The following is a 26,818-nucleotide window of genomic DNA, read 5'->3' on the forward strand; positions in this document are numbered from 1 at the left end:
ACAATGGAGTATTACTCAGCCATTAAAAAGAATACATTTGAATCAGTTCTAATGAGGTGGATGAAACTGGAGCCTATTATACAGGGTGAAGTAAACCAGAAAGAAAAACACCAATACAGTATACTAACGCATATATATGGAATTTAGAAAGATGGTAACAATAACCCTGTATACGAGACAACAAAAAAGACACTGATGTATAGAACAGTCTTTTGGACTCTGTGGGAGAGGGAGAGGGTGGGATGATTTGGGAGAATGGCATTGAAATACATATAATATCATATATGGAACGAGTCGCCAGTCCAGGTTTGATGCACAATACTGGATGCTTGGGGCTGGTGCACTGGGACAACCCAGAGGGATGGTATGGGGAGGGAGGAGGGTTCAGGATGGGGAACACCTGTGGCGGATTCATTTCGATATTTGGCAAAACCAATACAATAGTGTAAAGTTTAAAAATAAAATAAAATTAAAAAAAAAAAAGAAAATCAAACACAAAGAGAAACCTTGAAAGAAGCCAGAGAAAAACAACACTTTATTTATAGAAGAAAAAGGAAAAGAAAAAGATCAGACCTGTCTTCAGAAACCATGTAAGCAAGAAGAAAAAGGAGTAAAATACTTAAAGCATAGAAGGAAAAAAGCCATCAACTCAGAATTCTGACCAAATTAAATGCTCTTCAATGTAAACGAGAAATGCTTTTTGACATAAGCAAAAATGGAGAGAATTTGTCACTAGTAGATCTGAATTGTAAGAAATGTCAAAACAAGTTTTCAGAGAGAAATCATAGTTATAGTATCAAATCTTCCAAATTTACCTTAATATTGGATTCATTTCCCATCAAAATTCTGGCAACTTACTTTGTGAACATCAACAGACTGATTTTAAAGTTTATATGGAAAGGCAAAAGATCCAGAATGGCAAACACAATATTCAACAAAAAGTACAGAACTACATGAGTTTGTGACTCACTATTCAGTTATAACTATCAAGGTAATGCAGTATTGGTGAAAGAAGATAAATAGATCAATGTGAAAAAATAGATAGCCCAGAAAGAGACTTACAGAAATATAGCCAACTGATCATTGAAAAGGAGGCAGAGGCAATGGCAACAGAAAAAGAATAGTCCTTGTCAACCAATGGCACTGGAACAACAATTCGTGTGCAAACTGACCTTATAACTTTCGCAGAAATTGACTCACAATGGATCATAGGCCTCAGTGTAAAACACAGAACTATAAAACTTGTGGAAGATAACAGAGGAGAATATATAAGTGACTGTGAGTTTGGCAAAATGTTTTTAGGTAAAACAGCAAAAGCATGATCCATGAAAAAAAAAAATAGTATATACTGGATTTCATTAAAATTCAAACTATTCTCTACAAAGACACTATTAAGATAATGGAAATACAAACCACAGACTGAAAGAAAATATTAGCAAAATAAATATCTATTAAAGGACATATACCGAAAATATAAAAAGAACACTCAAAAGTCAACAATAAAAAATGCAACCCAATTTAAAAAGTGGGGAAAGATTAGAACAGATACCTTCACAGAAGATACAGAGATGGCAAAAACAGCATATGAAAAGATGCTCCATATCATATGTCATTAAGGAACTGTGAACTAAATAAAAAATGAGACAACTATACACTTACTAGAATGACTAAAATCCAGAACACTGATGATAACTCTCTGCTTTGCTAGTGGAAACACGAAAGAGTATAGCTACTTAGGAAGACAGCTCAGCAGCTTCTTAAAAATACTAAACATAATCTTCCCATATGATCCAACAATCATAATCCTTGATAGTTACCCAAATGAGCTGAAAACTTATCTCCACACCAAAACTTACACATGTATATTTATAGCAGCTTTATATATAATTGAGAATACTAGAAGTAACTAGCGGAGAAGGCAATGGCACCCCACTCTAGTACTCTTGCCTGGAAAATCCCATGGATGGAGGAGCCTGGTGGGCTGCAGTCCATGGGGTCGCTAAGAGTCGGACACGACTGAGCGATTTAACTTTCACTTTTTACTTTCATGCATTGGAGAAGGAAATGGCAACCACTCCAGTGTTCTTGCCTGGAGAATCCCAGGGACGGGGGAGCCTGATGGGCTGCCGTCTATGGGGTCGCACAGAGTCAGACACGACTGAAGCGACTTAGCAGCAGCAGCAGCAGCAGCAGCAGCAGCAGCAGCAGAAGTAACTAGATCTTCAATAGATGAATGGATAAACAAACTGTAATAACCCATTCAATGGAATGAAAAGAAATAAGTTATCAAGCTATGAAGAGATGTGAGAGAACCTAAAATGCATATTAATAAGTGAAAGAAGCCACTTGAAAAAAGATTAAAAATTGTGTGATTCCAACTATATGACATTCTGGGAAAGGCAAAATTATGGACAGTAAACTATTAGTGATTTCCAAACAAGAAAAATGGAAGAGATAAAAATGAGATTATATATTTTATAAAATATATGTACTTATTCTCTATATAATTATGCATATATAAAATAAATATATATTTTTCTAAAGTGTTTTATAAAATGTCAAATGAAAACTAGAAAAGGCAAAGGTGAAGGAAATAAAAAGGAACAAATATAATGATTAGAAAATAGTTATAAATAAGATAGATATTAATGTAACTCTATCAATGATGCAATAGTCTAAATATGTCAATGAAAAGACAGATTGTCAGAGTAGATTAGGAAAGTCAAGAAAAGACCCAACTGTAAGTTGTCTACAGAAACCTACTTTAAATATAAGGACACTGATAGATTAAATGCAGAGATGGAGAAAGATATATCATGCTAACAATAATCAAAAGAAAGCTGAAGTAGACAAAATAGATTTCAGAACAAGGAGCATTATCAGGATTAAAGAGGCATTTCAGAAGGATAAAGAAGTCAATTTTTCATAAAGACATAACAGCCTGTAATGTGTACATATCTAAAAACAGTGTCAGAACACTTCAAACAAAAACCAATAGAATTGCAAAGAGAAGCAGACAATTCATGAGTATAGTTGGAGATCCATTGCAGTCAGCAATGCTCTCTCAGTAATCGATGAATCAAGAAGGCAGAAAATCAGTAGAGATACAGATTACCCAAATAGAACTATCAATCAACTTGATTTCATTGATATTTATAAAATACTCCATTAAACAACAGAAGAACACACACACATCTTTCTCAAACTCACATGTAACACTCACTAAAATAGACTGAATTATAGGCAATAAAATAATAAAATACCATTTTACCAGTTTAAAAGGATAGAAATCATGCAAAATGTATTCTCAGATGACAATGAAAATGAATTAGAAACCAATAACAACCAATAAAAGATGGAAAATTCTCCAATAATTTGGATATTAAACAACACACTTCTAAGCAAAATATATGTCAATGAAGAAGTCTCATGAGAAACTTTTAAAAAATTTCTGAACTAAATTTAAATGAGAATACAATTTAAAATTTGCAGAATTCATTGAACATAGTGTTTAGAGAGAAAGAGCATTAAGAATACAGATTAGAAAAGAAGAAAGATCTAAAATCAATTATCTAAGCTTCCACCTAAGGGAACTAGAGAAAAAGAAGCAATCTGAGCTAAGCAAACAGAAATAAAGATATTTCTGTTATCTTAAAAAAGAAAAGAAAAACAAAGTTAAAGCAGTAATTAATAAAATTGAAAACATAAAAATAATAGAGAAAATCAACAAAATCAAATGCTGGTTCTTGGATAAGATCAGTTAGATTGATAAACCTCTAGCCAGACTAACAAAGAAAAAGTGAAAGAAGACAAAATTATCAATATTAAAGTGAAAGAGGTACCATCACTGTTGATCCCATGGACTTTAAAAGGATAATATAGAAATATTATGGCTGATCCCAGGGCTAGGGAAAAATATACAGGATAAACAGGCAACATCTTGTAGTGACAGAAAATCAAGTGGTATTAAAAACAACAGCATATTGATGGGGGAGAAGGAACATAAGCCAATTTAAACAGTGCTTCCAATGGCCAAAGCTAAAACTGTTTGAGCAAGAAAGCAATGAATTATTGGTTATAACTCAAACTATAAACTAACTAGCCATAGTTCCATAATGATATGCACAAGTGACTGCATTAATATTAATAAATAAATGGAGAATGAGAGATAAATATCTCCTGTAAGAGCCAAATGATTTACTTAATTAATAGATACAGCCCTTCAAGGAGGTTGAATGAACTACTCACTCAAAAGTGAGCTGTGCAGTGACTTCCTTCCCATTATTACAGTATGGAAAGTGGGTGGAAAAAACAGTAACTCCACAGTGTAAAAGCTGAAAAGCATTAGCTCAGCCAGGTAATTGAGGTCAACATCAACAGTGTAGATAATATGTCCTCTTGACATGATGTGATATGACGTGATGTGACGTGATGTGACATGATGCTTCACTTCTGTGGTATTCCTCCCCAAAACCTGTAATCCCAGTGTACCATCAGAAAAACATCAGACAAATCACAATAGAGTGGCAATCTAAAAAAATATCTGCTCAGCATTCAATAAAACTGCCAATGCCATCAAAGAAAAAGAAAGTCCTAGAAAATGTCACAGACAAGAGAATCCTAAGGAAACATGACAACTAAATACAATGTAGTATCCTGGATGGAATCTTGGAACAGAAAAAGGAGAGTAAGTAAAAACTAAAATGCATGAATTATATATGGACTTTAGTTAATAATTATGTGTGGGTGGACTTTAGTATCATAATGGTTCATTAACTATAACAATGTATTATACTAATGTAAGAGGCTAATAATTGGGAAATGGGGTATAAACACAGGGAACTCTGTACCATCTTCAATTTTTCATTAAATCTAAAAATGTTCTAAAATATAATGCTGATTCAAAATTTAAAGCAAAAAATTCAGGGAAACAATAAGCCTGGAACATGAAGAAATATGAAAAGTATGAGAAGTGCACCTAAATACAACTCTGCTGCTGCTGCTGTCACTTTAGTCGTGTCCGACTCTGTGCGACCCCATAGATGGCAGCCCACCAGGCTCCCCCGTACCTGGGATTCTCCAGGCAAGAACACTGGAGTGGTTTGCCATTTCCTTCTCCAATGCATGAAAGTGAAAAGTAAAAGTGAAGTCTCAGTCCTGCCCGACTCCTAGCGACCCCATGGACTGCAGCCCACCAGGCTCCTCTATCCATGGGATTTTCCAGGCAAGAGAACTGGAGTGGGTTGCCATTGCCTTCTCCAAAATACAACTGTAGATGTGATTATTTCCACTTGTAGATCAATATTTGGATATGATGCTGTAGAGCATCATATTTTGCTTTTCTAGAGAGAAAAAGATATATTCTTTTTAAATTTTTTATTTATTTATTTTTGGCTGTGCTGGGTCTGCGTTGCTGCATGGACTTTTCTCTAGTTGCAGGCTACTCCAGTGGTGGAGTGCAGGGTTCTCACTGTGGGGGCCTCTCTTGTTGCAGAGCACAGGCACATGAGCTTCAGTAGTTGTGGCACGCGGGCTCAGCAGTTGCCGCTCCCAGGCTCTAGAGCACAGGCTCAACAGTTGTAGCATACAGGCTTTGTTCGTCCGCTGCATGTGGGATCCTCCCAGACCAGGCATCAAACTCTTGTCTCCTGCATTGGCAGGAGGATCCTTTACCACTGAGCCACCAGGGAACCCCCATGTGTTCTTATACCACATTTAATTCCTAAGTTCATGTCCTGCTCAAAATTTCATTGTAAGACAGTCAACAATCATCAGTCTGCCCATTAAATGTGTCTCCTCTGGGCTCCTCTCCTAGAGCAGTGAGGAGCAATTTTGTCCTCTCAATGAGGGGCAATTTTGCTTTTTGGAGTAGATTTGTCATTGTCTAGAGACATTTTTGGCTTTTACATCTGGAGGAATGCTGCTAGCATCTAGTGGGTAGATGCTAGGCTTGCTGCTAAACATCCCACTGATGCAAACAACACTGACAATAAAGAACTATTCATCCCCAAATATCAATAGGGCTAAAGCCTGCTCTAGATTTACAAGTCTGTCTCCCAAATCACTTCACATTAGAGTTTTACCAAATATTTGCTATCATATCACACGAATCACCAATTTTCTAGTCTTCACCACATAAACAAATGTCACATGCTTTGGGGCTTTGTTAGTGCAGCACTCTGTTTCAGGACCAAATTCTGTGTATGTGTTGGTATGCCACATTATGCTAACATAATAAAGAGCCACAAAATAATTATTTTAAGTTTCATTTTTCAATCATATTATATGTCTGTTTTGTATGGGTTAGAGACCCTTCTCAACCCAAGTCAAAGCTCATAAGAGCTCTATCAGCAAGTATTTCATTTGATACGGTGACAAGGAAAAAAGAGAGAGATGAAGACATTTCATAATTTATAAAATACCGCATATCAAATTCACCTTCCCTACAGCTTTTTTGGTAAAAATTAACCCTATGGTACCACACAAAGATTAGAGGAGCAGGAACCTATAACCATGCCACGTGCCTGGAAATAGATAATTATCAATAAGATTAAACATATAATTTTACATGATTGTCAATATCAAGTAAATATTTTGTTCTGTTTTATGGATATAATATTATGCCTATATGCTTTTAAGTATTGTCACATAATATTCAGAATCATTATTTTTGTGTCACGATATTTTGACAAAACAGCCTAATACAACTTCAAGAGTCATTCCCCAATTTGAGATGTTTATATTGTTTCACTTTTTGTCAGTTTACATAATGTCAGAATCATCCAGGTCATGCTGTAATAGCAATGCCTTATTGTCCCTAGTTAATGCAACAAAGATTTATTTCTTTCTCATACTCCAAGATTAACATGATTAGACTGTGGGGCTGTTCTCTGCATTTCTCTCCCTCTGCGATCCAGGCTGATTGAGCAAAATACACCTGGAATATCTGGAATATTGCTGACTGCCATTGAAGAGAGACAAAGAGGGAGTGACAGAGGGCGGGGAGGAGGAAGGAAGAGAGGGAGAGAGAGAAAATGAACAAACTCTTGAAGATCCAATACCAGAAATAAAATCTCAAAGCAAAAAATGACACGTTTAGTCACTCAGTCGTGGCTGACTCTTTCTGACTCTATCGATTGTAGCCCGTGAGGCTCCTCTGTCCATGGAATTTTCCAGGCAAGAATACTGGAGTGGATTCCCATTTCCTACTCCAGAGATATTCCCAACCCAAGGACCGAATCAGCATCTCCAGCAGCCCCTGCATTGTAGGCAGATTCTTTCCCACTGAGCCACCTTGAAAGCCCCCCAAAAATAACACGTACTACTTGTAGAACTAATTGCCTAGATCTAATCACCTGATCCTATGCAAGCAAAACAGACTGGCAAGTAAAATCTTACCATATACTAAAGAGAAAAAAAAAGCTATTATTTGGTGAATAGCAATCATGACTCACAAAATTCTGGGACTTTGATGATCACCAACATTTTCTCTAGCATTCTGTTCAATTCCACATGGAAATTACTATTTGAAACAGCTGATAGAATTTGAACTAAAATAACAAGAGAAAGTCAGGTATATTCATTATATATTGTTGCATAATAACCAATAACCCCAAAAGTTACCAGTTAAAAACAACAGAAATATCTCAGTTTCTAAGGATCAGGAATCTGGACGTGACTTGGCTAAGTGTTTCTTATTTAGAGTCTTTCCTGGTGGTGCTAGTGGTAAAGAACCCACCTGCCAATGCAGGAGACATAATAGACAAAGGTTCAGTCCCTGGATCAGGGAAGATCCCCTGGAGGAGGAAATGGCAACACACTCCAGTATTCTTGCCTGCAGAATTCCATGGACAGGGGAACCTGGTGGGCTGCATTGCATGGCGTCATGAAGACTTGGACACCACCGAAGCAACTTAGCACATGTAGCTACAATGTAAAGTTGTCAAGAAGCTTTCAGCTGGGCTACATTCTTTGAATACATAATTAGGACTGGAGGATCCATTCCAAGCACACTCATACAGCTGATGACAGGTGACTCAGTTCTCTCCCAAAGGGTCATGCATAAGACTGTTCTTCTCAGATCTGATCATGATTTGGTTTCCCCCAGTACTAGTGATACCAAAGAAAGAGAACAAGAAATAACCCAAGGTGGGAGCAAAAGTATCTTGTACACCTCAGTCTCAGAATGACAGATCATCACTTTTTCTGTACTCTCTTGGTCAGAGGTGAACCACTGTAGAGCATGGGAAGGAGAGGAAGACTACAAAGGTGTGAATGCCAGGGTGCCATTTGGAGGCTATCTTCTATCTTCTAGCCCCTGACTTAAAATGACTTATATCCATCCACATGCAAAATATATGAACACCTTCTCAATATCCCTAAGCATCTCAACCCATGACCCATAACAAGCAGCTCCCAGTCTAGAATCTCATTATCTAAGTCAAATCTGAGCGTGAATGAGATCCCGTAGGTGTTGCTCCTTATGTACACCTCCTTGTGTATGGTTCCTCTCGATCTGAAAACTTGAAAACTAAAGAGAAAGTGGTGTGTCTCATATACTCAACATACTGAGAGAGGAACACGATAAATGTTATAGACACTCTGCCTCAAAGATGGAAAATCGGCACACAATAGGTACTGGTAAAAGTAATTCTTAAGTACATCCAAGCAAATATTTCAAGTTACTTAATTAAAACTTAGTGCTATCCCTACCTGGAAATAACTTTACTCATCTCTTGGCTCTAACTCCAGGGTTCCTGCTTCCACACTCCAATTTACTCTTCCTTTATGTATCAGGTGAGTGAAAGTCACTCAGTCATGTTCGACTCTGCAATCCCATAGACTATTCACTCCATAGTATTCTCCGGGCCAGAAAACTGGAGTGGGTAGCCTTTCCTTCTGCAGGGGAATCTTCCTAACCCAGGGACTAAACCTAGGTCTTCCGCATTGCAGGCAGATTCTTTACCAGCTGAGCTACAAGGAAAGCCCACATGTATCAGAGATAGCATGTATTTTTGGCTGAGGAGTTTTTATTAATCTGTTTGTGTTTGTAAAAGAATCATGATCAGATCTGGTAGAACAGCCCTATGCATAACCCTGTGGGAGGGATCTGAGTCTCCTGTCATCAGCCACATGAGTGTGCTTAGAATAGATCCTCCAGCTCTTCTTTTTTCCTTTTATACTGTCTCTTTAAATCCAAGCTATCAGTATTTCAGTGCTTTCAATCCAAGATAGCAATGCTTCTATTGATAAAATTTTATTGAAAATATTGTGGACCTTCTATTAATTTTATTGCTATTCACTCCATTAAACAAAAGTCAGGCACAATATCTACTTGAGATAGGTCCTTCTCTTCTCTGGGCTTCCACTGAGATGACTAAGGAACGATGATCTTAAGCTTCCTTGAAGCTCTGTTGTGTAATTGAGAGAATCTGAGGAACACCCTTAATCATTTACAGTGCATTCTGTATAAGCTAGATCTCAAAAAAATGATTTTACAATTATATACCTTTGGGTTCATCTCCAAACCATGCTTTCCTAAGAGCTTCCTTGATTTGATCTTTGCTTAGAAGCCTTTTATTAATTTTAGCTTTCTTTGCCACCCAAAACGGTTGGTAACCTTCAAAATCAGGAAGTCCCAGCTTCATTATTTAATGGACTTTCTAAATTAGCTTATCTCTCTCTTCTCACATCTTGCATCAAAAAGAAGCAAGATGGCATTTTCAACCCTATAGTTATATAATTCCTTAGCTATATCGCCGAGTTCATTGGGCACACTGTTTAATTTGTACATTACTACAAGCCATGGGATTGATAAATTTTATGCCGTAACATAAAAAGGATCTCCTTTATTTCAATATCCACTCCAGTAGCATTTTTCTCACTTTAAGACTTCACCAAGCCACCTCAGAGTTCAAAATTCTATAAACAGTGTGTTCAAGGCATTTAATGATTTAACTAACTGTTTTCTCAAAATCCTTACAGCTTTTCCCAATTCCATTCTAACTCGCTCCCATATTTTAGGTTTTTGCTTTGATAGTACCCACTTTCTGGTACCAGTCTATTTTGTTATTGTTGTCCAAATATCACCCCCAAACTTAGCAATTTAAAATGACAAGTACGTATTACCTTACACATTGTTCAAGGTGCAGCAATCAAGGAGCATGCTTTCCTGGGTTTCTCAGGGCTCGGTGTTTCTTATGAGGTTGCAGTTAAGCTGTCAGCCAAGGATACCATTTCTGAAGAAAAATTTATTCTTAGTGTACCCATATGTTTGTTTGTAGGAGAAGCTGCAATTCCTGACAGTGTGGGTCATTTCATAAGACTGTTTATGAGCTGGCTTTCTCTGGAACAAGTGCAGAGAGATAGAAGAGAGCAATGATAGCTTTCATAACCTCATTTTGAAAGTGTAATGTATTGGTCACATAGAACAACTCTGGTGCAAATAATTTGGGCAGAGACTACACCAAGAGGCAAAATGACAGAGGTTAAAATCATTGGAGGACATTACTGGAGGCTAGGTACCTCAGTAAGATGTGTGTTTCCATGTAGGCAGAATAGTAGAATTTGTTGTAAAAAGTAGTTCACTTTTTTTTCACAATATAAAGCAGAGTCATCAGCAAGATTAAGTAAAGGCAAGAGAGTCACTGGGGTTCTATGAGGAGTGAGTATAAGTGAAATTCTTAGAGAATGGGAAGAAAAAAGAGTAAGGGTATATGGTAGGATTGCCATGCTATACTAAGTAACCACTTAGTTAACATTTTAAAGTGCAACCAGTCAGCAAACTGTGTTTTCTCATAACATTCTCTTGCTTGTTGGTAGCTCAGTGTAGATGAATTGTTGGGTTTTTATAAGGTGGGAGTTTTGCAACCAAAGTGCAATGGATTGTTTTTAAAAGTTGCAGGAAACAAAAGTGTTTGACAAGAAAATGTTAAATGCAATTGAAATGAGCAAATGTTGGGGAGTAGAGCTCAGACCAGAGTAATGGTTAGAGAATAAACTACCTGAAAGAAAATATTTTTAAGTCTTCAGAAATGGATTAATGCTTTTTCAAAGAGAGAATTGCTGATGTGTGAGTCATTAGATAGTATTTGCCATATGCTTTGAGGAATTGTCAAGAAGACTTGATTTCTTAAACAAAAAGAAATAATTTTAAATAAAAATTCATCTAAAAAATTATTACAAGAAAAGGATTAGGCTCCAAAATAACTGTAACACAAAATTGGTAAATGTATATTTTATTTTATATATACATACTGACCACAATTATCTTTATATTCTACCTGACATAAAACTGACAGAAACAATACAGACCTCCTTATTTCAATATAATCTATTGTTTATAAGTATGTCACAAATTCAAGTGATTACTTAATTTCCTATAAGCCTATCTTTGACATTGATAAATGCAAGTCTATTTGGAATAAAAAATTATTCCTCACTACACTTATAAATTTTGGTATAATAAAATTATATCCCTATCACTTAATAAATTATTCTAACCAGGTTTGAGAAGATATAAGAGAAAAATATAAATGTTCATATTATTATATTTCATGTGTGAATGAGGAAGAGGCTATTACTTGTCTTCATATTGATAAAAATTATCTTTTCTTGATTGACTTCACTACAGGACCAGTATTTTCAACAAATACCTTAAATTTTAAAAATGATTTAGTAGAAAAATAATCATGTTCAGCCATGCCTTTTTTTTTTTAAGATAGCAATTTTTTAAAAGTAGTTCATACAAAAAGAGCAGATTTTAGTCTCCTATTTGTTAAATAGTTCAGCTTCAAAAAATACATTTTGAAAGTACTTTAGCTACTTAGAGGAAAATCTGAGTACTGAATTCTAGATCATTCTCTTCCTTTCTGAAAATAATAGAATTTTAAAATTGTAAAAACCATTAAGTAAATGAAGAAATAGGTTATATCACTAGAATATTTTTAATATTCTTTTTGATTTTTAGATTTTTTTCTATTTAAAATAATGAGAGGAAGAAAAAAATGATTCTTTAAAATTTTTGTATTTATCATAAATTATAAGGAGTTTTAATATACAATTTCAAAAAAAATACACAATTTCCATAATTGGAGGGAGAGTTCTGGTTAGGCCAGCTTTTTATTCAGATGTTTTTTGTGTAGATATGGTTAATTGTTCCATTTCTTATTTTTCTTCTTATGTGATCTCAGTTCAGTTCAGTTCAGTCACTCAGTCGTGTCCGACTCTTTGTGACCCCATGAATCGCAGCACGTCAGGCCTCCCTGTCCATCACCAACTCCCGGAGTTCATTCAGACTCATGTCCATCGAGTCAGTGATGCCATCCAGCCATCTCATCCTCTGTCGTCCCCTTCTCCTCCTGCCCCCAATCCCTCCCAGCATCAGAGTTTTTTCTAATGAGTCAACTCTTCGCATGCGAGCTCAGCATTTAATAATATAAATTTCTCTTTCAGTTCAGTCAGTTCAGTCTCTCAGTCATGTCCAACTCTTTGCAGCCCCATGGACTGCAGCACGCCAGGCTTCCCTGTCCATCACCAACTCCCGGAGTTTGCTCAAACTCATGTCCATCGAGTCGGTGATGCCATCCAACCATCTCATCCTCTGTCGTCCCCTTCTCCTCCTGCCCTCAATCTTTCCCAGCATCAGGGTCTTTTCAAATGAGTCAGCTCTTCTCATCAGGTTGCCAAAGTATTGGAGTTTCAGCTTCAGCATCAGTCCTTCCAATGAATATTCAGGACTGATCTCCTTACATAAATTTCTCTTTAAATATCCCTTTTTATGTATACCACAAATGTGATAAAATACTTTCATTAGTACTCAGTATCAAATATTTCTAATTTTTAAGTTACGTTCCAATTCATTCATACTATTTTATATTCATATTTATTTGGCACAAAAAGGTGAGGGTTTACCTTTCCAACACTACAGAGATTTTCAGTTATGCTTTAATTACTTAATTGCAACTTAATTTCATTGTCACCGGCAAACTGGTCTCATTTTTTAAAGAAATTATTAGGGCCCAATAGATAGTCAACTTTTTTTTTTAAACTTTACATAATTGTATTAGTTTTGCCAAATATCAAAATGAATCCGCCTCAGGTATACATGTGTTCCCCATCCTGAACCCTCCTCCCTCCTCCCTCCCCATAGCATCCCTCTGGGTCGTCCCAGTGCACCAGCCCCAAGCATCCAGTATCGTGCATTGAACCTGGACTGGCGACTCGTTTCATACATGATATTTTACATGCTTCAATGCCATTCTCCCAGATCTTTCCACCCTCTCCCTCTCCTGCAGAGTCCAAAAGACTGTTCTATACATCAGTGTCTCTTTTGCTGTCTCGTACACAGGGTTATTGTTACCATCTTTCTAAATTCCATATATATGTGTTAGTATACTGTATTGGTGTTTTTCTTTCTGGCTTACTTCACTCTGTATAATAGGCTCCAGTTTCATCCACCTCATTAGAACTGATTCAAATGTATTCTTTTTAATGGCTGAGTAATACTCCATTGTGTATATGTACCACAGCTTTCTATCCATTCATCTGCTGATGGGCATCTAGGTTGCTTCCATGTCCTGGCTATTATAAACAGTGCTGTGATGAGCACTGGGGTACACGTGTCTCTTTCCCTTCTGGTTTCCTCAGTATGTATGCCCAGCAGTGGGATTGCTGGATCATAAGGTAGTTCTATTTCCAGTTTTTTAAGGAATCTCCACACTGTTCTCCATAGTGGCTGTACTAGTTTGCATTCCCCCCAACAGTGTAAGAGGGTTCCCTTTTCTCCACACCCTCTCCAGCATTTATTATTTGTAGACTTTTGGATCGCAGCCATTCTGACTGGCGTGAAATGGTACCTCATAGTGGTTTTGATTTGCATTTCTCTGATAATGAGTGATGTTGAGCATCTTTTCATGTGTTTGTTAGCCATCTGTATGTCAACTTTTAAGTGTTATATGTTTGTTTGGAAAGAATATGTATTCTCCAGTTCTAGAGCAGAGAGAGATATATACAGATGGCAGATCAATGCAAGTATAGATACATATAAATACAGAGGTAGATATATACAATAACATGTATATACTGGACTCATTATGCTTGTAGTTTTCTTAAGATTTTGAGTCTGAATAATCTATAAACTAGTAAGAAAACTGAGTTAAATTTCTTGTTTAATTCTGTCAATTTTTGCTTCACGTATCTTCAATCTATATTTGTAAGTGTATACAACTTTATAGTTTTTACATATTCCTGGAAATCTGGATCTTTCAAAAGCATACAATGGATTTTTAAAAAAATTTCCAGCAATAATTTTTTTGTCAAAAAGTCTAGAGACATAAAAATTTCTTTTTGTTAGTCTTTCCCTTGTGTGTGTGTTTTTTTTTTTTTTTTGCCATGCCTTCACTTTCAAGTTTTCTCTGTCTATATTACATTCCAGGTATGATTTTATTAAATTATGCAAAAATCACATTTTTGTCTCATCCAATTTGACAAGTTTATCTTCATTGGAGGATTAGTACATTTGCACTGAGTGTTGTTGGATATATGTGAATTCATTTCTAACATCTTGTGCTTCTCATTTAATCTCCTTTGTACATTTTTTTTTTCTAATCAGTGTACTTTATACATTTTTTTTTCTGTTCTCCTGACTTCATTTGTGTTACTGAATTTATGTTTCTTTTTTCTGAATCCAGGCTTTCTCTCCTTGCTTTGTATGAGATTTTCTTGTATAACCTCCCAACATCATCTTTGACCTTCATTAAAATCAAGGCTTTGTTTCCTGGTCCCCAAGGAAGTGGCCCATTAAAACTAAGGGCTAGGCCATCAAAAATAAACATCAAGTGGAAAGATGCCAGATCTAAAGATTTTTTCTTTAGGATCATCAGTGGTTAATAACAACTGAACTACCTGACTAGTACAAGAGGAAATCTAAATAAGGCTCCATTCAGGGAACATTTCCCTGGAGAAGAGGGTAAGTCTTATAATTCTACCCAAGAATATGCTTGGTTTTTGCAATTTATTTACCTCAATTAGCTGCCTTTTCTCAAAGTCTATGCAGCTTCCACATGTGCTAACATGTATCAGTGCTTTTTACTCTGGATTAGTGCTTCTTTGTTGAATTGTTTACTATCTTATCATGGAAAGAGAAACCTCTCTAGTTATTTAAAGCATGAAAGCCTTAATGCAGGGAACTGGATACAGAAATGGAGGAACAAAAGGGAGAAGGAGAAAATGTACCACGGACAGAAGGAACAAAAGGAACAAAGCTATCTAGAAGTTGCTTCCTCCTTCAGGCTGGAAGCCATGAGCCTGCATGTGTCACTAAAATGATTGAAGTGATGGCTTTTTTTTTTTTTTTTTTTCCTGTGTTTAAAATTGGACCTCTGCCAATTCAGAAGCCCTCAATCTTGTTCATATTGTTGGAATGTCTCCTGACCCTAAGAGAACATAGGTCTATTTTCAATCAACTGCTGTTCTTACTACCAGCAATCACTGATAGAGCAGAATATAAATAGCTCCCACTTTCTTTCTGCTTTTCGATCTTTCATCTATACTTTTTCACTGGCAAAAGCTAACATGAAGTCAGGTGATAAGCAGCTCTGGAGAGTGTAATTGCAAGCTTCCAGCCTCAGTGAATAAGAAAGCACAGGTTTCCCCCACTATCCGAAAGTACAGCATTCCCATGAGAACTTTCATAATGGCATAAAGCGGAGCACACTTGGAACACATCTTGCTAATGGATGCACAAAATTGAGACAAAGCATAGACACAGTTACAGCAGTTTATCGCTAAGATGCTGAGTGAAGTCACAGGGGAAGAAGCTTAGTGGTTGTACTCTTGCTTCCAAGGTATAAGTTGCCTATATAACAGCTGAGTGCAAAAGAAACAATGAATACTATTTGCACTTTTTTGCCTTTTTTGTACAAGTGAAAATCTTCATCATAATAAATCTATCGGTTTCTTTCGGTTAATGAAAACTAATGTAGATAATACATGTAGGTACTATTGTAAGTCTTTTGTAAGCACAAAGCAAACTTTCAAAAAGTGGGGGACACCTGTATAGATGTGCCAATGTGGGAGGGAGACTAGATACTACCACCTCTTCTACAATTCAGCATCTGTATACATTTCTGTACTTGCTAAAGACTTATAGTTTGTGTCCTCCCCCCGCTCCTCAAAATCCATACCTTGAAGCCTAATCTCCAATGTGTTCATATTTGAAGGCAGGGCCTTTTGGGTGTGACTAGGTCATGACAGTGGAGCCCACACGAATGTGCCCTAATAAAAGACACCCCAGAGTTCCTTTCCCTCTTCTACTATATGAGGAAACAGCAAAAAGACCACTGTCTATGAACCAGGAAGAAGGCCTCTACCAGACACGGAAACTTTCTGTGGCTTTTTTGACTTCCTAGCCTCCAGAACTGTAAATTTCTGCTGCTTATAGTCTGCCCCGTCTATGATATTCTTTGTGTGTGTGCTCAGTCGTGTCTGATCCTTTGCAACCCTATGGACTGTAGTTTGCCAGGCTCCTCTGTCCATGGGATTCTCCAGGCAAGAATACTGGAGTGGGTTGCCATTTCCTACTCCAGGGGATCTTCCAATCCTGGGATCGAACCCACATCTCCTGCAGATCCTGAATTGGCAGGCGGGTTCTTTACCACTGAGCCACCTGGGAAGCCCATGGTATTTTATTACAGCAGCTCAAATGAACCAAGACACTACTCATATTTGAATTTCTATTCAACAACAACAAAAACAGTATAATGTTTTACCTAAAAAAAAAATGCAACAATAGCTCATATAAATGAAAATAAATTCATCCTCCCCTCAAAAAGGGGAAATAAAAATCTCATCAGTTATTGTATTCAACTGTGAAAGATGTCAGCTCCTCTTTTCTAGAATTAAAGATTACATGTTAAATTTATCCATGAAAAATATACTTTATACAAAATGTTAGTAAAACAGAAGAATAATTACTATATTCAAATATGGAAACAATAAGTGCCTACAATTCTATTTGTATAATTGTTGTGAGGTTATACATGATATTTATAATTTTCATGAGATATTATTGGTTTGTTTGTTTTATTTTTTTAACTTAAGCAAGAACCTCATATAGCCAAGGATTTTTACTAATTGGTCATCCCCCACTAAATCATTAATTGTCCTGTCTTTTTGTGTTGTCTTATTCTTCTATGACTTTGTAATAGATTATTTTAACTGTCTGTTGAAGTAAAATATGTATACACAAAGGTACTAATGTAATAAATGTACAGATCAAATTATTTTTCAAAATTGAATATTTCTGTATAGTCAGCACAGATAAAAATCAACATTACCAGAAACCTGGAAGCTTCTCTCATGCTCCCTTCCTTTCACTGTCTCTCCGAAGAGTACCCATAATGTTGACTTCAATTTTCACTTGTTTTTACACTTCAAACATTTTTACTTTTACCTGATTTAAAATTTTACATGAATGGAACCAATTGAATATAAATCTGTGTTAGAGTTCTCCAAAGAAACCAGTAAATAGATAAATGATAGATTTATTAAGATGAATTGTGTCACATGCTTATGGAGACTGAGAAGTCCAACAATCTGTCATCTTCAAGCTGGAGATCCAGGAAAGCCAATCGTATAATTCAGTCTGAGACCCAAGGAAGTCAATGATGTAGATTCCAGTTTGAACCGGAAGAACTGAGAGCCAGGAGCACCAAGAGCAGGAAAAGCTAGAATGCCCCAGGTGAAGCAATCAGGCAGGAAAAAGGTAATTCCTCCTTCCTGTACCTTTTCTTCCATTCAAGCCTTCAATGAATTGGATGATGCCCATCCACATTGGGAAGGACAATCTATTGAATCCACCAATTCAAATGCTACTCTTATTCAGAACACCCTCACAAAAACATCCTCATTAATCTGGTCAGTCGAGTGGACAGGTAAAATTAACTACCACAGTATTCTTTTGTGCCTGGCATCTTTTCCTCAACATTATGTTTGTGAGATTCATCAACATCATTCATTCAGTTTTAGATTGTTCATATTTCTATTTCATGGGGTTAGAAATTTGGGCAGTTTCTAATTTTTACCTATTAAAAATTAATACACATACCTTCTAGTATACTGCTTTTGATAAACATATGTATTCATTTCAGTTGAACATGTATAAGAATTCGAATTTCTGAATCCTGGATTAAAGTAGATACTGCCAAACTATTTAATCTTCCAGTAAGCTTTACTACTGGACACAGAATCACTAAAGTGACACAACACAGACTGCCATTCATAACCTTCCTTACTTGTATTATGTAGCAGAAGCCTCAGTGAGTACAGGAATACCTCAGAAATACTGAACTTTGGTTCCAGACCATCACAACAAAGTTAGGATGGCAGTAAGGTGAGTCAAACAAAATTTTTGGTTTCCCAGTGCATAAAGAGTTATGTTTACAGTATCCTAAAGGCCACTAAATGTGCAAATAATAGCATTATTTCTAAAAAATGCAGATATCTTAATTTAAAATTTCTGCATTGCTAAAAAATGGTAACCACCATCTGAGACTTCAGCAAGTTGTAATCTTTTTGCTGGTGGAGGCAACTTGATGCTAAAGGATGCAGACTGTCCAGGGAGTGGTTGCTGAAGGGTTACTATGGCTGTAGCAATTTCTTAAAATAAGACAACAGTGAAGTGGGCCATACTGATTGATTCTTCATTTCACAAAAGATTTCTCAGTAGCATGCAATGCTGTTTGATAGAATTTCACCCATAGCAGAGCTTCTTTCAAAACTGAAGTCAATCCTCTCAAACTCTGCTGCTGCTTTATCAACTAACTATAGGTAATATTCTAAATCCTTTACTGTCATTTCAGTCATCCCCACACATCTTCACCAGGAGTAGATTCCATCTCAAGAAATCACTTTCTTTGCTCAGCCATAAGAATCAACTCCTCATCTTGTTAGTTTACAATGAGATTGAGCAATTCAATCGTATCTTCAAGGTCTACTTGCAATTCTAGTTCTCCTACTATTTCTGCCACATCTGTAATTTACTTTCCCCACTGAAGTCTTGAGTCCCTCAAAGTCATCCATGAGAGTTGGAATAAGCTTCTTTGAAACTCCAGTCTGTGTATGTTGATATTTTGATCTCTTCCCACAGATCATGAATTCTTCATGGCATTTATTAATAGAATGGTGAATACATTCCAGAAGGCTTTCAGTTGGCTTTGCCAAGATCTACCAAAGAAATCACTATGACACCTATAATCGTATATATATGTCTTAAACAATAAGGTTTGAAAGTGAAAATTACTTCTTGACCCATGGGCTACAGAATGGATGCTGTGTTATGCAATGCCAGCTGCTTTTTATTTATTAATTTAATTTTTTGGCAGCACCACACAGCTTACAGGATCTTAGTTTCCTAACCAAGGACTGAACCCAGTCCCTCAGCTGTGAAAATATAGAGTCCTAACCATTAAACCACCAGAGAATTCCCCCAGTTGCTTTTAGATGTTAGAGTATATGAGAAGACCAGTGAACTCAATCAACATAAGCTTAGTATAAAATATATTTTGCTGATGTAACCATGATCAGAAACAAGGCTGTGTGAAGCAACATGGTAGTAAATAACTATTTCATAAGTTTTTCATTGTGCTACTAGCAGAAGCATTGTAACCAAAAACAGCAATACAATCTCTAGGATAAATTTGTTGTTCAGTGAATCAAATAATGCTCTTTTTTAAGAAGGTAAATTCCACTGCCAATCAAATTCTACAAGGAGCAATCAAATTTCAACTTTGATATTCAATGGTTATAGTTCTTTAGCTTTTGTTATCTTCCTATGTCTTAGTTATATGAGGGACTGGCAAGAAATTTAAGTGTGTGAATTACTCATTTTCTCTCTGGAAATTATCTAACATAGTCAGGAAATGGTGATTGTTAACATTATTGAGGTTCTGAAGGAAGTCACAGGATGGCAAATGGTGATAAACTACATATACAGGGCGAAGTGTGAAAGCTAGAGGACCTCTTTAGCAGTGTAGAAAAACATCTCATCTTCAATTCGGCACCTTCTCAGAATCTCCTCCAACTGTCCTCTCCTGGTTACCATAGAAATAAGAGAATAAAGTCACAAATAAACCAAATCAGGGAAGTGTTAGACCTCATAATGGAGGAAAGGGGTTATACTCTGAAGAATCTGTAGACTAGGCAGCATGTACCCAAGGAATCCAGTAGTACCCATGGGACAGGACCTTGAGAGTGCTGGACAAAGGTATGTAGACTATAAAGCTCTACAAAGCCAGAAAAAAAGACTCTATGGAGACGGCAGTATTATTTCATAAAGTGAGATTAAACAGCCTGAAAAGGAGCCTGGTAAATGGTGCTGTCTAGAAAGGATCCTGGAAACTTAAAGAAAGTGATGGTCCACATCAAGTAAGGTAGTAATTCCAGTATGTTCTTGAGAGATGGAGGAAGAATGAATGAAAAGACCCAAAGAAGAGAATAAAGTACACAAGGCTGGAAAATCCACCAGTTGATTATGTTCTTCAGAAAAGACTAGGGAAAATCAAAATAACTCCATTTATCAATCAATAAAGAATGTACTGGTGAGAGTCATCAGCACCTCCAAGAAGGTCAATGTTGGCTACACTCTTTGGAAACGGAATGACTATGAGAGATTCTTTTATTCACCAAATTGCCTTACTTGAAAGGAACATGGAGAATAAGAACCCTGAAATAATTGAGATCAGGTAGCAGCACCTAACAGAAACAAAGTAGGTGAGTTACTGTACTAGCAGCAAGGTTTGAATCACAACATGGGAGACCTGAATGGTCAAGAGCTATGAAAACATGAGTTATAAAACAAGAGTTATAGAACATGACATAGGTAATGTCAATATAGATGGCAGCCAACAAGTGTATTTCTAACTCTTTAAAACTAAAAGAGATGCAGGATGAATTCTTGGATCCTGGCTTGGAAAAACCAGCAAAATAAACAGCATGATGCCTTGTCTAACTGGGCCCAAGCTTACTTTCAAGTCCCAGTAAAAAAAAAAAAAAAAATATATATATATATATATATATGTATATTTGATAAGTATTCCCCCTGTCTTCTCCAAAGGGTAAGTGTACTAAGAGAAAGAGAATACTTGGTGATGTTGAGAACTGTTGGACAATGGGTCCAAGTTGACATCAATATTGAGACCCAAAATTTCATTTGTAATGCGGACTTGTTGGAACCATGTCATAAATGTAATCTTGTCTCAGGATCAGTACAGAAAATAACCACAGGGTCCACAGACCCATCCAGTGGCCATATAATCAACTCACAAATGTGTAATTGAAATACATATACTTGGCGTTTGACAGAATGTCCACATGGATACCCGGTCTTTGGGGAAAATTCTATTATAGAGCACAAGGCCAACATGCACTTTTGAAACTGCCCTCCAGGTGTCAAGTTGGTAAACCAAAGGCATCACTGCCTGGTAAAAATTTCAGAATTTAATGCAACTCTCAAAGATCTAAAAGGATGTAGTGGTTGCATTCCTGTATTGTCCCCCTGTCTCTAGTTAAACAAAGATCCTGGAGGACAGTGATGTGTTACCCTGCATTCTACTAAGAAATATTCTCAATGGCAGATGCTTTCCAGATGTAGAATGTTTGCTAGAGCATATGAACACAAGTACACATGGGAGCTCAGAACTTTCAAAGAGGAGGATATGTATTAACCCACCAAGTAAGACCTGTAGTCCAACTGCCTTCCATAAGCTAGTAACTCGGTTGTCATCACAGCCCAGAAAACACATGGAAGTGACCAGGGCTGTAGTCACTGCCACTAATCTGTGTCTAAGTTTCCCTAGGAAAAGAAACTAGCTAGGATAACGGAAGAGCTGTTCCCAGATGGACTGAAGTTAACGCATTGACCTGAAAGGCACAAGTGTTACCAGGAGCAGATACTGCCACGTGCTAACCAGGTTAGGACCAAGGCATTAATTCCCCCAGCTGCTGGGAGGGACACTTACTGATGGCTGAAACTGACTGACTCCCCAGAAACTGTCCTTGGCAAGACAGAATTATATTACTCAAAATTATGCCTCTTCTCCAGAGGCATCTGACAGCCAATCACTTGCTTATGAGTGAGTACAAACTCTGGGTCTAGTTTCAGAGCTCATGGTACAATTGACTGAGGCTTGGCAGTAACTATATAGCACTTCAGCTTCTCGCTCTTCCCAGGCTTCCCAGGCCTTCATCACTGTCTAACAGCCATCATGCCCTAGAGAACTACCCCAGTAAGGTCATGCACACAAATTTCCACTTTAGAGTCTGTTTCCCACATGGTCATTATTTAGTCAGTCATGTCCAACTCTTTTGCAATCCCATGGACTGCTGCCCACAAGGCTCCTCTGTCCATAGGATTCTCCAGGCAAGAATACTGGAGTGGGTTGCCATGCTCTCCAGAAAGATCTCCAGGAGATCTTTCTGACTCATGGATCAAACCCACATCTCTTATGTCTCCTGCATTGGCAGGCAGAGTCTTTACCGCTAGTGTCACCTGGGTAGCTTGCCTAAAATAAAGACTGAGGAAACACCACTGTGTTTGGCAGTTCTGAGTATACAGTGACACTGTAAAGAGGAAATCATTTTGTTCTGCCTCTGACAATAAAAACACTAGAGCTTGGTTATTAATTTTCTTGTTTATCCATTAATACATTCATAAAAAAATGCATAACATAACAATAGAGGACCAGTTCTACTCTCCATTTAAATAGAAAACATTTACACATTTATATAAATTTAAAATATTTCTCATATTTGCTGAGTGAGATGATAAATTTTATAATCTCCACTTAAAAAGCTGCAATTGTTTTATTTTTTTTGTATTTTTTTAATTTTATTTTTTAACTTTACAATATTGTATTGGTTTTGCCATATATCAATATGAATCCACCACAGGTATACATGTGTTCCCCATCCTGAACCCTCCTCCCTCCCCATACCATCCCTCTGAGTCATCCCAGTACAGCAGCCCCAAGCATCTAGTATTGTTCATCGAACCTGGACTGGCGACTCATTTCATATCAACTGATAAATGATGGGATTTGTGACTAAGCAGTTAATCCCAAAGAGAAAATCTTTTAAAATTTTTCTATAGTTAGGACTTTCCTGGTGGCTCAGTAATAAAGAATCTGCCTACCAATGCAGGAGACAAGAGTTCAGTCCTGATCTGGGAAGATCTCATGTGCCTCAGAGCAACTGAGCCCATGCACCATAATTATTGAGCCAGTGCTCTAGAGCCCAGGAACTGCAACTCCTGAACCCATGTGCTGCAGCTACTGAAGCCCGCAGGCCCTAGAGCCTGTGCTCTGCAACAAAAGAAGCCACTTTAATGGCTTAACACAATTAGGGAGAAGCCCCTGCTCACTGAAACCAGAGAAAAGCCTCTGCAGCAATGAAGATTCAGCATGGCCAAAAATAGATAAGTAGATACAATTTTTTTTTTAATTTCTATAGTTAATCCAAAACATTTATAACTGATTGCTTTTCAGAGCATTTAGAATACAAATAAATAAATACATTTCCATCTGTTGTATCAATATTCAATTCTTTCCTTCATAAATATGACTCATTTATTCTGAATTTGTCACTATCATATCAATATATATTATACAAAATTGCCACTATATTACAAAAGCAAAATAAAATGCTAAAGACAAAAGTAGTTCTTTTCCAATAACATGTGAGTCACTTATTTCAGTTTTATTAATATTATATTTGGAATAAGTAAATGTTTATAATTGAAAGACTAGAAAATATAGAATTTTGTTTTAATTTTTAATGCACTTTATAATAAGACTGACAAATTAATATTGAATTAAACCCATAAAGCTTGCATCCATTGAAGTGATTTTTTTGAGAGAGAAAAGCACATAACTACATGGTTTATTCTACTAATGGTAGAATGTTCTTAAAAACCTTATATCAATTTTGACAACATGTCAGTTAATTTTCATTGCAAGTTTCTAGCTAGAAATCTTTTTTGTTACAAGAAAGAAAAATGCATTTAAGAGAGCTCAGAAAAAGGAACGTTTATTTGAAAGAACACACTAATTTGCAAAGAAAAAATAAAGCAACAGCAACAACAACAACAAAAAAATCCATAGAGTTTTCCTAAAAACTCAACACCCAAGCCAAGCCCCAGGAGGATCAAAGCCGTTGAATATGCAGCTTCGCTCTTTTTCTCCTCACGCTTTGTCTTCACTCTTTTTCAGAAGCTCTCTTCCTGAGTATTGTCCGAGTACTTATTTTTCTTTTGTGATTGGTTTGCGGTCTCCACTTATTAATCATCCAGGAAGCTCTTAATACTTCTCTAAGATGACATCAACAACCAAAACTTCCTTTCTTGACTCTCAGAATTCCAAATAAACCCAATTTTCCCAACTCATCTCTGTGAGACTCACACAAATCATGATACCTAGTCAGGCAAAGATTAGTCAAAACACACACAAAAAGGTTTGGGATCACATGGTACTGAAGTCTCAGCAGAGCCTATAAGGTGGAGCATTTTCCCCTTAAAAATGGTGATAGCTATAAACAAAACCAAATATCTTCAAGTAGAACAGATTTTGAGACACATGTTAGTCAATTTTTCAATGTCTCATTTTTTTTAATTGATTTTTTGTCCTTGCCACTTTATATTTGTTTTTAAATATCACCTGTTAACCCCAGGTGTTATTTAACCCTAGGTGTGAACAGCTGGCAAGAACTAAGAAAATTGATATAGAAAAGTGCTGAGTGGCAAAAAAAAAAAAAAAAGCTGTTGCAAAGCCCTGACAAACTTATTTCCAAGAGAGAAAGAATCTCTGAAAACAACTAGCTAAAAAATTAAGGGGAACTCTACCTCTGAAATGGCACTGGGAGGATCTCAAAGACCTATTTCCTAGCACAACAAGTATAAATGGTGGGGAAAATATATTAATGATGCTTTAGGAAACAGTTCCAAGGGCAGAAAGTAAATAGCAAACATTTATTTAAGAAAATCTATTAGAACTCAGTAAGAACAGGGAGAGCCAATGGCACCCCACTCCAGTACTCTTGCCTGGAAAATCCCATGGATGGAGGAGCTTAGTAGGCTGCAGTCCATGGGGACACGACCGAACAACTTCACTTTCACTTTTCACTTTCATGCATTGGAGAAGGAAATGACAACCCACTCCAGTGTTCTTGCCTGGAGAATCCCAGGGACCACAGAGCCTGGTGGGCTGCCATCTATGGGGTCGCACAGAGTCAGACACGACTGAAGCGACTTAGCAGCAGCAGCAGCAGCAGAACAGGGAGAGCCCCATGGTATTTGAACTTGGCCCACTTCCTCCTTCCCCATCCTGGCTCAACAAATGGAAACTCCATTGAAGGTGACTACAGTCAAGAGCACAGGTTTTCTTCTCCTAGTCAAGGGTGATGGTATTGTTGGGAAGGAAGAAGTTTTCTTTTGCCCTTCCAGATTCTTCTGGCTGGTCAAAGTATTAAGTCAACATCAGGCAGACTAACAAGAAAAACTAAACAAAAATTTAATAACATGTACTCATATGGGAGGTGCAGGAAAACTCATTAACTTACTTAAAATGGCCAAAACCCTCAGCTTAAACACCATCTTCAGCTGAAGACAAAGGATGTTGGGGGTAGTAGTTTGGAAACTCAAACGGGAAGAAGGCAATGCTCATGGAGATGGAAAAGCAAATGTTTAGTAAACAAATGTACACTGGCCCACGTGGAGACACTGGGACACAGAATGGACTCTGCTCTCTAGGCCCTGCTGTCCCTTCCCCACCACACCTGGCTCATATTCTTTACAGGTATCTCTGGTGATACCTGTAAATTCTCTATTCAGGGAATAAGCCTTGTATCTAAGTTATTTTAGGTAGCTAAAGTAGAGGTCAAATTTTTTTCCTGAGTCTGTTGAGCCTTAATTGTTTTCAGTTCAAAATAATGCACATGCCAAAGAGACATTTAAGGTTGCCAATTTTGCTCCCTTACAGTATCATGCAGCAGGAAACAGGCTACCAGGATTTCTTATCTCGGTCAGATTTGAGTTGCAGAAACTAAATCTCAGGTGAGTGCACCCAAGATGTTAGAGGTTCTCTTTGCCCACCGGTCCCCACTCATAAGGTAGAGGATCAACCTCAAGCATGAAATGCCAGGAAAATGGCTCCAGTCTATCCATATGGCAGCTCATATGCAGCATGGAGGTTCCATGCCACAAGACACAAGCTGAACAGACCAGAGGCTACCATCCTGCCCAGCACCTTGCTCTTAAAGCAGAGGTGTCACTCAGAGAAAAGGGCCCCTGTCCCAGCCACAGACCCAGAGCCAGGACTCAGAGATTTGGCCAAAAGAGAGGCAGGCTTGAAGAACAGGGTGCTGTGAAGTGAACAGAGGGTGGTAAAGGTCAAAAATAATGGTGCGTTCCAAAACATTGAAGATTTTGGTGGTAAGTAATTAAGGTGATGTCACAGGAGTAACAAGTTAAGCCCTAGAAAACCAAGTAAATCAGAAAAAGCCAAGAATAGAGACACCTAGTCGGAAAAGGCAATGGCAACCCACTCCAGTACTCTTGCCTGGAAAATCCCGTGGACGGAGGACCCTGGTAGGCTGCAGTCCATGGGGTCGCTAAGGGTCGGACACGACTGAGCGTCTTCACTTTCACTTTTCACTTTCATGCATTGGAGAAGGAAATGGCAACCCACTCCAGTGTTCCTGCCTGGAGAATCCCAGGGACGGGGGAGCCTGGTGGGCTGCCGTCTATGGGGTCGCACAGAGTCGGACACGA

Source organism: Bos mutus, chromosome 2 (genome assembly GCF_027580195.1).
Source record: "Bos mutus isolate GX-2022 chromosome 2, NWIPB_WYAK_1.1, whole genome shotgun sequence".
Lineage (NCBI taxonomy): Eukaryota > Metazoa > Chordata > Mammalia > Artiodactyla > Bovidae > Bos > Bos mutus.